We start from the raw sequence: 6,624 nt of genomic DNA on the forward strand, positions 1-6,624 counted from the left end.
ATGGCACTTGGAGTCTTTTACATCTGAAGTCTTCATTATGTATATTTTTTTTCCCACTGTAAATAACCTATTGCCATTAAATAAATAAAAATATCTCTATTGGTTCATTCATGATATACATATATATATGTGTGTGTGTATGTATATATATATATATATATATAGGAGGGTCTGCCCCCTATTGCCTCATCCATGGCAGAATACCATTTCCAGGATGCTGCTGTTACACCCCCATCCTCAGTGCTCACCCCAGTCTGTAGACATTTCAGATCCTACACATATTTGAAAACAGAATAAAGACAGTCAATTATATTGTAAAACATATCCTTCGTTAAATTATTGCATTACAGGGCCAAACATGAGCATGATTCAATCATGACAGAATTCTCATTTTGGGGTGAACTATAATAATAAAAAAATCTTACTTTATATTTCTGTTTAAGGTTTTCCCATTTTTTTTTATCTGCGCAGCAGACATTTTGCGCTCTAGCCTCTGCTCTGTGATAAAAACTCTGCAATAAATGCACAGAAATCAAGCATATAATGAATGCAGTAAGAGCTCGAGTAGAAATGTTTACATCTACAACTAACTTACCATTGAATCTACAGCACTTGAAAAAAAATTACATATTACATTTGTCTTGTATACTTACTCAAAACCTTTTATTGCAGCATTTCGCTTTCCAGTGAAGAGGGCTTCATTAGCCACTCTCCACTCAATCAGAACACGCGTGTGTTCATCAGCCCCTGCAACATCAACACAGGATTTAACATTAGTGATGAACCATGGTCAATCTATTAATGTTACATGGACAAGCTGAGGTACACTTGTTAACAGTAACTTAGCTTGCTATGTACAGTTAGCCAACAAATATTTCATAATAACAACACAGGTAAAGGAGAAATAAGATCGTTGTAAAATAAAAAATAAAAGTTTTGAACGTCTTTGTTGAAAGAAAACAGAGTTAACGTTAGCTAGCTGACAGGCATTAGCTCGCTCTGTTCGGTAATAATAATAATGATAAAATTGTCATTTTGCAGCCAATTCGGAAAATTGTACCAGCGATTTTCATTATTTAAACGTTTAACAAGTCAATAGTTTACTTAGATGATGTTAAATAAACACAATTTAACCACAAAGAAACAAAAAGTGTTTATAGTACTTACACTTGAAAACAGCCGCGTCTCCGTTTTCCGCCATTTTTCAAATATAACGACAACAACTCCGCTCCCGTGGCATCATGGGATAGTAAAGTGTCCATCGTATGCGCACTTCAGAATCTCGGCGGAAGTAGTAGGTCATCCGGGTACTTTTCGCCTACTGTTTTTCGAATTCTATGATTTCGGACATACTACTCTGCTCGCGTACTGTTTTTCGCATACTATATAGTAGGGAAGTACGCGATTTCGGACGCAGCCTAGGGCTTCAAGGTATTTAGATTTGAATTTTTGACAGTTGGCCAGTTTGAAAATCTGAACATTCCGCAATGTTAAGTCAATGGGAGTTTTTTCCGACTTTGATCATTTTTAGGAAAACCGTAAGTCCGATCAGTTAGAAAAGATATAGCACACCGAGGCAGAACAGTTTGAGTGTCTGAGCCGAGTTTGGAGTATGTAGAGTTAAAGCTCTAGGAGGAGTTTGATATAGAAATTTTTTGTAAACATAATAATAATAACTAGAATGTACATTTCCAGAAGAAAATGTGAAGTGGTGCTTGCAGTGGCAAAACTCGCCACTCGGTTGCTAGGGTGTGGTACATGATTGCATACTAGGCAACAAACATGTCTGTACTATGTTCTGGTGCTGAGATATGGCTTATTCATGTTGTTCAGGTGGTTGCTAGGGCATTGCTAAGGTGTTCTGAGTGGTTGCTAGGGTGTTTTGGGTGGTTGCTAGGGTATTCTGGGTGGTTGCTAGGGTGTTCTGGTTGGTTGCTAGGGTATTTTGGGTGGTTGCTAGGGCATTGCTAGGGTGTTCTGGGTGGTTGCTAGGGTGTTCTGGGTGGTTGCTATGGTGTTGCTAGGCGGTTGCTAGGGTATTCTGGGTGGTTGCTAGGGCGTTGCTAGGCGGTTGCTAGGGTATTCTGGGTGGTTGCTAGGGCGTTGCTAGGCGGTTGCTAGGGTGTTCTGGGTGGTTGCCTGGGTGTTGCTAGGCGGTTGCTAGGGTATTCTGGATGGTTGCCAGGGTGTTGCTAGGCGGTTGCTAGGGTGTTTTGGGTGGTTGCTAGGGTGTTGCTAGGTGGTTGCTAGGGTGTTCTGAGTGGTTGCTAGGGTGTTGCTAGGCGGTTGCTAGGGTATCCTGGGTGGTTGCTAGGCGGTTGCTAGGGTGTTCTGGGTGGTTGCTAGGGCGTTGCTAGGCAGTTGCTAGGGTGTTCTGGGTGGTTGCTAGGGTGTTGCTAGGGTAATTTGGGTGGTTGCTATGGTGTTACTAGGTGGTTGGTAGTTGTCAAAGATGGTTACTGTTGAGTTTGTAGCATTTTATTGGCATGATTTAGCACTTAGCTAATCAATATTAGCATGTAGCTATTCACTGCTAGCATGTTTAGCATGTAGCAAGTCCTGTTTGCTAGCATGAGTAAAAAGAGCCAACCCCCATCTCTATACGATGTTTTGATGCAGAGATATAGGTCTTGCAAAACGGTTGCTAGGGTACTATGTTTGGTTGCTAGGGAGTGGCTTGACAGCTGCCAATCATGAAGCTCCAAAGTCAATGTGAATGTATAAAACAACCCCCATCTCTATACGATGTTTTGATGCAGAGATATAGGTCTTGCAAAATGGTTGCTAGGGTACTCTGTTTGGTTGCTAGGGAGTGGCTTGGCAGCTGCCAATCATGAAACTCCAAAGGCTGCTTGTCAGTATGAATGATATAAACCAACTCCCATGCCTCTGTGACATTCAGAATGGAAGATATCCCTCTTTGGATTTTGGTTGCTAAGGTGCTCGACAATGGTTGCTAGGGCGTGGCTAGGAAGTGTTGAGGTGATTCATGATTGGCTGTTTGCTGCCCCGAGTCAAACGAGACCACCCTCATGTTTCTATGACAATTCAGTCCAGAGATATCCCTTCGATCTCTTTCAATGGAAGTCTATGGGAGTTGTTGCTAAGGTGCTCTAAATGGTTGCTAGGGCGTGGCTTGATAGCTTCACAATGATCCTGAGAGACTGATTGGTTGTCTGAGTAAAATGAGCCCGCCCCTTTGTCTCTACGACACTGTGATCCAGAGTTATGTTCAATATAAAAGCGGTTTCTATGGTGTAGGACGGCCCATTTCATGGGCCGTCCTACACCATAGTAAGTCAATGGGGAAAATTTGGGCAGCTCCTGCCCCCCAGGGGTGCAACTTTTACCCCATTGTGTGGTATGTTCTTACAGAGTCTGTCAGCCTCTTCAAATGTGGTAAATTACACGTTTCTGCGACATCCTCGTTCCGAGCTACGACTCGTCAAAGTTTGACGCAATGTTAAGTCTATGGGATTTTTCGGCCGGTTTTTCGCCCCTGGGGCGAACATCGTACCCCCGATCCCTTATAAAAGTCATAGCACACCATTCCCGAACAGGCCGCACGTTTTGACGCCTCATTCGTGGGTCTGTGACAAAAACTGCGGGAGGAGTAGCGCGTCAAAAAGTGGCCAGAAGAATAAGAATAAGAAGAATAAGAATAATAAGTATGTGAGATAACAATAGTGTTGCTTTGCCATAGGCAAGCACCACTAATAAGTATGTGAGATAACAATAGTGTTGCTTTGCCATAGGCAAGCACCACTAATAAGTATGCACAATAACACTAGTGTTGCTTTGCCATAGGCAAGCACCACTAACTAGAAAAAGTTCGTCGAGACAAACTTTAAGTTGGCTTGTGAAAGTTTGGACCAGAAAGTTTAAAGAAGTTTAAAGTAGTTTAAAGTTTACATTCGTTTAAAATGTAAATTAGTGTGAAGTTTAAAGTAGTTTGAAGTTTAAATTAGTTTATAGTTTAAATTAGTTTAAAGTTCAAATAAGTTTTAATTAGTTTAAAGTTAGAAGTAGTTAGAAGTTTAAATTAGTTTGAAGTTTGTAGTTTGAAGTTTAAATTAGTTTATAGTTTAAATTAGTTTAAAGTTTAAATTTAGTTTGAATTTTAAAGTAGTTTGAAGTTTATATTAGTTGCTAGGGTGTTCTGGGTGGTTGCTAGGGTGTTCTGGGTGGTTGCTATGGTGTTGTAAGGTATTTTGGGTGGTTGCTATGGTGTTAGGGTGTTTTAAGGTATTTTGGGTGGATGCTAGGGTGTTCTGGGTGGTTGCTATGGTGTTGCTAGGGTGTTCTAGGGTATTTTGAGTGGTTGCTATGGTGTTGCTAGGGTGATTTAAGGTATTTTGGGTGGTTGCTAGGGTGTTCTGAGTGGTAGCTAGGCAGTTGCTAGGGTGTTCTGGGTGGTTGCTATGGTGTTGCTAGGGTGTTCTAGGCTTTTTTGGGTGGTTGCTATGGTGCTGCTAGGATGTTTTAAGGCATTTTGGGGGTTGCTAGGGTGTTCTGGGTGGTTGCTATGGTGTTGCTAGGGTGTTCTAGGGTATTTTGGTTGGTTGCTAGGGTGTTCTAGGGTATTTTAGTTGGTTGCTAGGGTGTTGCTAGGGTGATTTAAGGTATTTTGGGTGGTTGCTAGGGTGTTCTGGGTGGTTGCTAGGCAGTTGCTAGGGTGTTCTGGGGGTTGCTATGCAGTTGCTAGGGTGCTCTAGCGCATTTTGGGTGGTTGCTATGGTGTTGCCAGGGTGTTTTAAGGTATTTTGGGTGGTTGTTAGGGTGTTCTGGGTGGTTGCTATGCAGTTGCTAGGGTGTTCTGGTGGTTGCTAGGGTGTTGCTAGGGTGTTCTAGGGTATTTCGGGTGGTTGCTATGGTGTTGCTAGGGTGATTTAAGGTATTTTGGGTGGTTGCTAGGGTGTTCTGGGTTGTTGCTAGGCAGTTGCTAGGGTGTTCTGGGGGTTGCTAGGCAGTTGCTAGGGTGTTCTAGGGTATTTTGGGTGGTTGCTATGGTGTTGCTAGGGTGTTTTAAGGTATTTTGGGTGGTTGTTAGGGTGTTCTGGGTGGTTGCTGGGTGGTTGCTAGGCAGTTGCTAGGGTGTTCTAGGGTTTTTTGGGTGGTTGCTATGGTGTTGCTAGGGTGTTTTAAGGTATTTTGGTTGGTTGCTAGGGTGTTTTGGGTGGTTGCTATGGTGTTGCTAGGGTGTTCTACGCTATTTAGGATGGTTGCTAGGGTGTTGCTAGGGTGTTTTAAGATATTTTGTGTGGTTGCTAGGGTGTTATGGGTGGTTGCTATGGTGAACTATTTATGAATTTAAAAGTTCGTAAGTGTATGAATTTATGAAAATTCATAAGTGTATGAATTCATGAGTTTATAAGTTTATGAGTTTATGTGTACGAGTTTATGAGTTTACAGTTTATAAGTTTAAATGAGTCAGAGTTCAGAATTTATTAATTTATGAGTTTGAGTTCATAAGTGTATGAATTCATGAGTTTATAAGTGTACGAGTTTATGAGTTTATGATTTCATGAGTTCATAAGTTTAATGAATTCATGAGTTTATAAGTGTACGAGTTTATGAGTTTAGAGTTTATAAGTTTAAATGAGTAAGAGTTCAGAGTTTATTCATTCATGAGTTTGTGTTCATAAGTGTATGAATTCATGAGTTCATAAGTGTATGAGTTTATAAGTTTATGAATTCATGAGTTCATAAGTGTATGAGTTTATAAGTTTATGAATTTATGAGTTCATAAGTGTATGAATTCATGAGTTTATAAGTGTACGAGTTTATGAGTATATGATTTCATGAGTTCCTAAAGTTTATGAATTCATGAGTTTATAAGTGTAAGAGTTTATGAGCAATGAGTTTATAAGTTTATGAATTCATGAGTTTATAAGTGTACAAGTTTATGAGTTTAGAGTTTATAAGTTTAAATGAGTAAAAGTTCAGAGTTTATTAATTTATGAGTTTAAGAGTTCATAAGTTTATGAATTCATGAGTTCATAAGTATGAATTCATGAGTTTATAAGTGTACGAGTTTATGAGTTTATGATTTCATGAGTTCATAAGTTTATGAATTCATGAGTTTATAAGTGTACGAGTTTATGAGTTTATAAATTTAAATGAGTGAGAGTTCAGAGTTTAGTCATTCATGAGTTTGAGTTAATAAGTGTATGAATTCATGAGTTCATAATTGTATGAGTTCATAAGATTATGAATTCATGAGTTCATAAGTGTATGAATTCATGAGTTTATAAGTGTACGAGTTTATGAGTTTAGAGTTTATAAGTTTAAATGAGTAAGAGTTCATGAGTTTATAAGTGTATGAGTTTATAAGTGTACGAGTTTATGAGTTTAGAGTTTATAAGTTTAAATGAGTCTAAGAGTTCAAGTTTAGAGTTTATTAATTTATTATGAGTTTAATAGTTTAAGTGTAGATAGAAAAGTGTCATAGATAGATTAGTTTATTAGTTTAAATGAGTCTCAATGGCTCATAGTATATAGAATGGCAGTTTAATTCAGTCTAGGGCTTCAAGGAGTTTAGATTTGAATTTTTGACAGTTGGCCAGTTTGAAAATCTGAACATTCCGCAATGTTAAGTCAATGGGAGTTTTTTCCGAGTTTGAT

The 6,624-nt window shown here is 39.3% G+C and overlaps 1 long non-coding RNA gene across 1 annotated transcript; it reads right to left on the reverse strand.

The window, feature by feature from the left end:
• Positions 1 to 711: 711 nt before the first annotated feature.
• LOC143753092 (uncharacterized) lies at positions 712 to 1,392 on the reverse strand. The gene is made up of 2 exons (XR_013207524.1): positions 1,168 to 1,392; positions 712 to 747 (listed from the first exon to the last, which is right to left on the reverse strand). It is a non-coding gene; the product is annotated as an uncharacterized LOC143753092 (long non-coding RNA).
• Between the last annotated feature and the right edge of the window lie 5,232 nt (positions 1,393 to 6,624).

The sequence above is a fragment of the Siphateles boraxobius genome, unplaced genomic scaffold (genome assembly GCF_051911475.1).
Source record: "Siphateles boraxobius isolate OS27281-9 unplaced genomic scaffold, OSU_SipBor_1 271, whole genome shotgun sequence".
Lineage (NCBI taxonomy): Eukaryota > Metazoa > Chordata > Actinopteri > Cypriniformes > Leuciscidae > Siphateles > Siphateles boraxobius.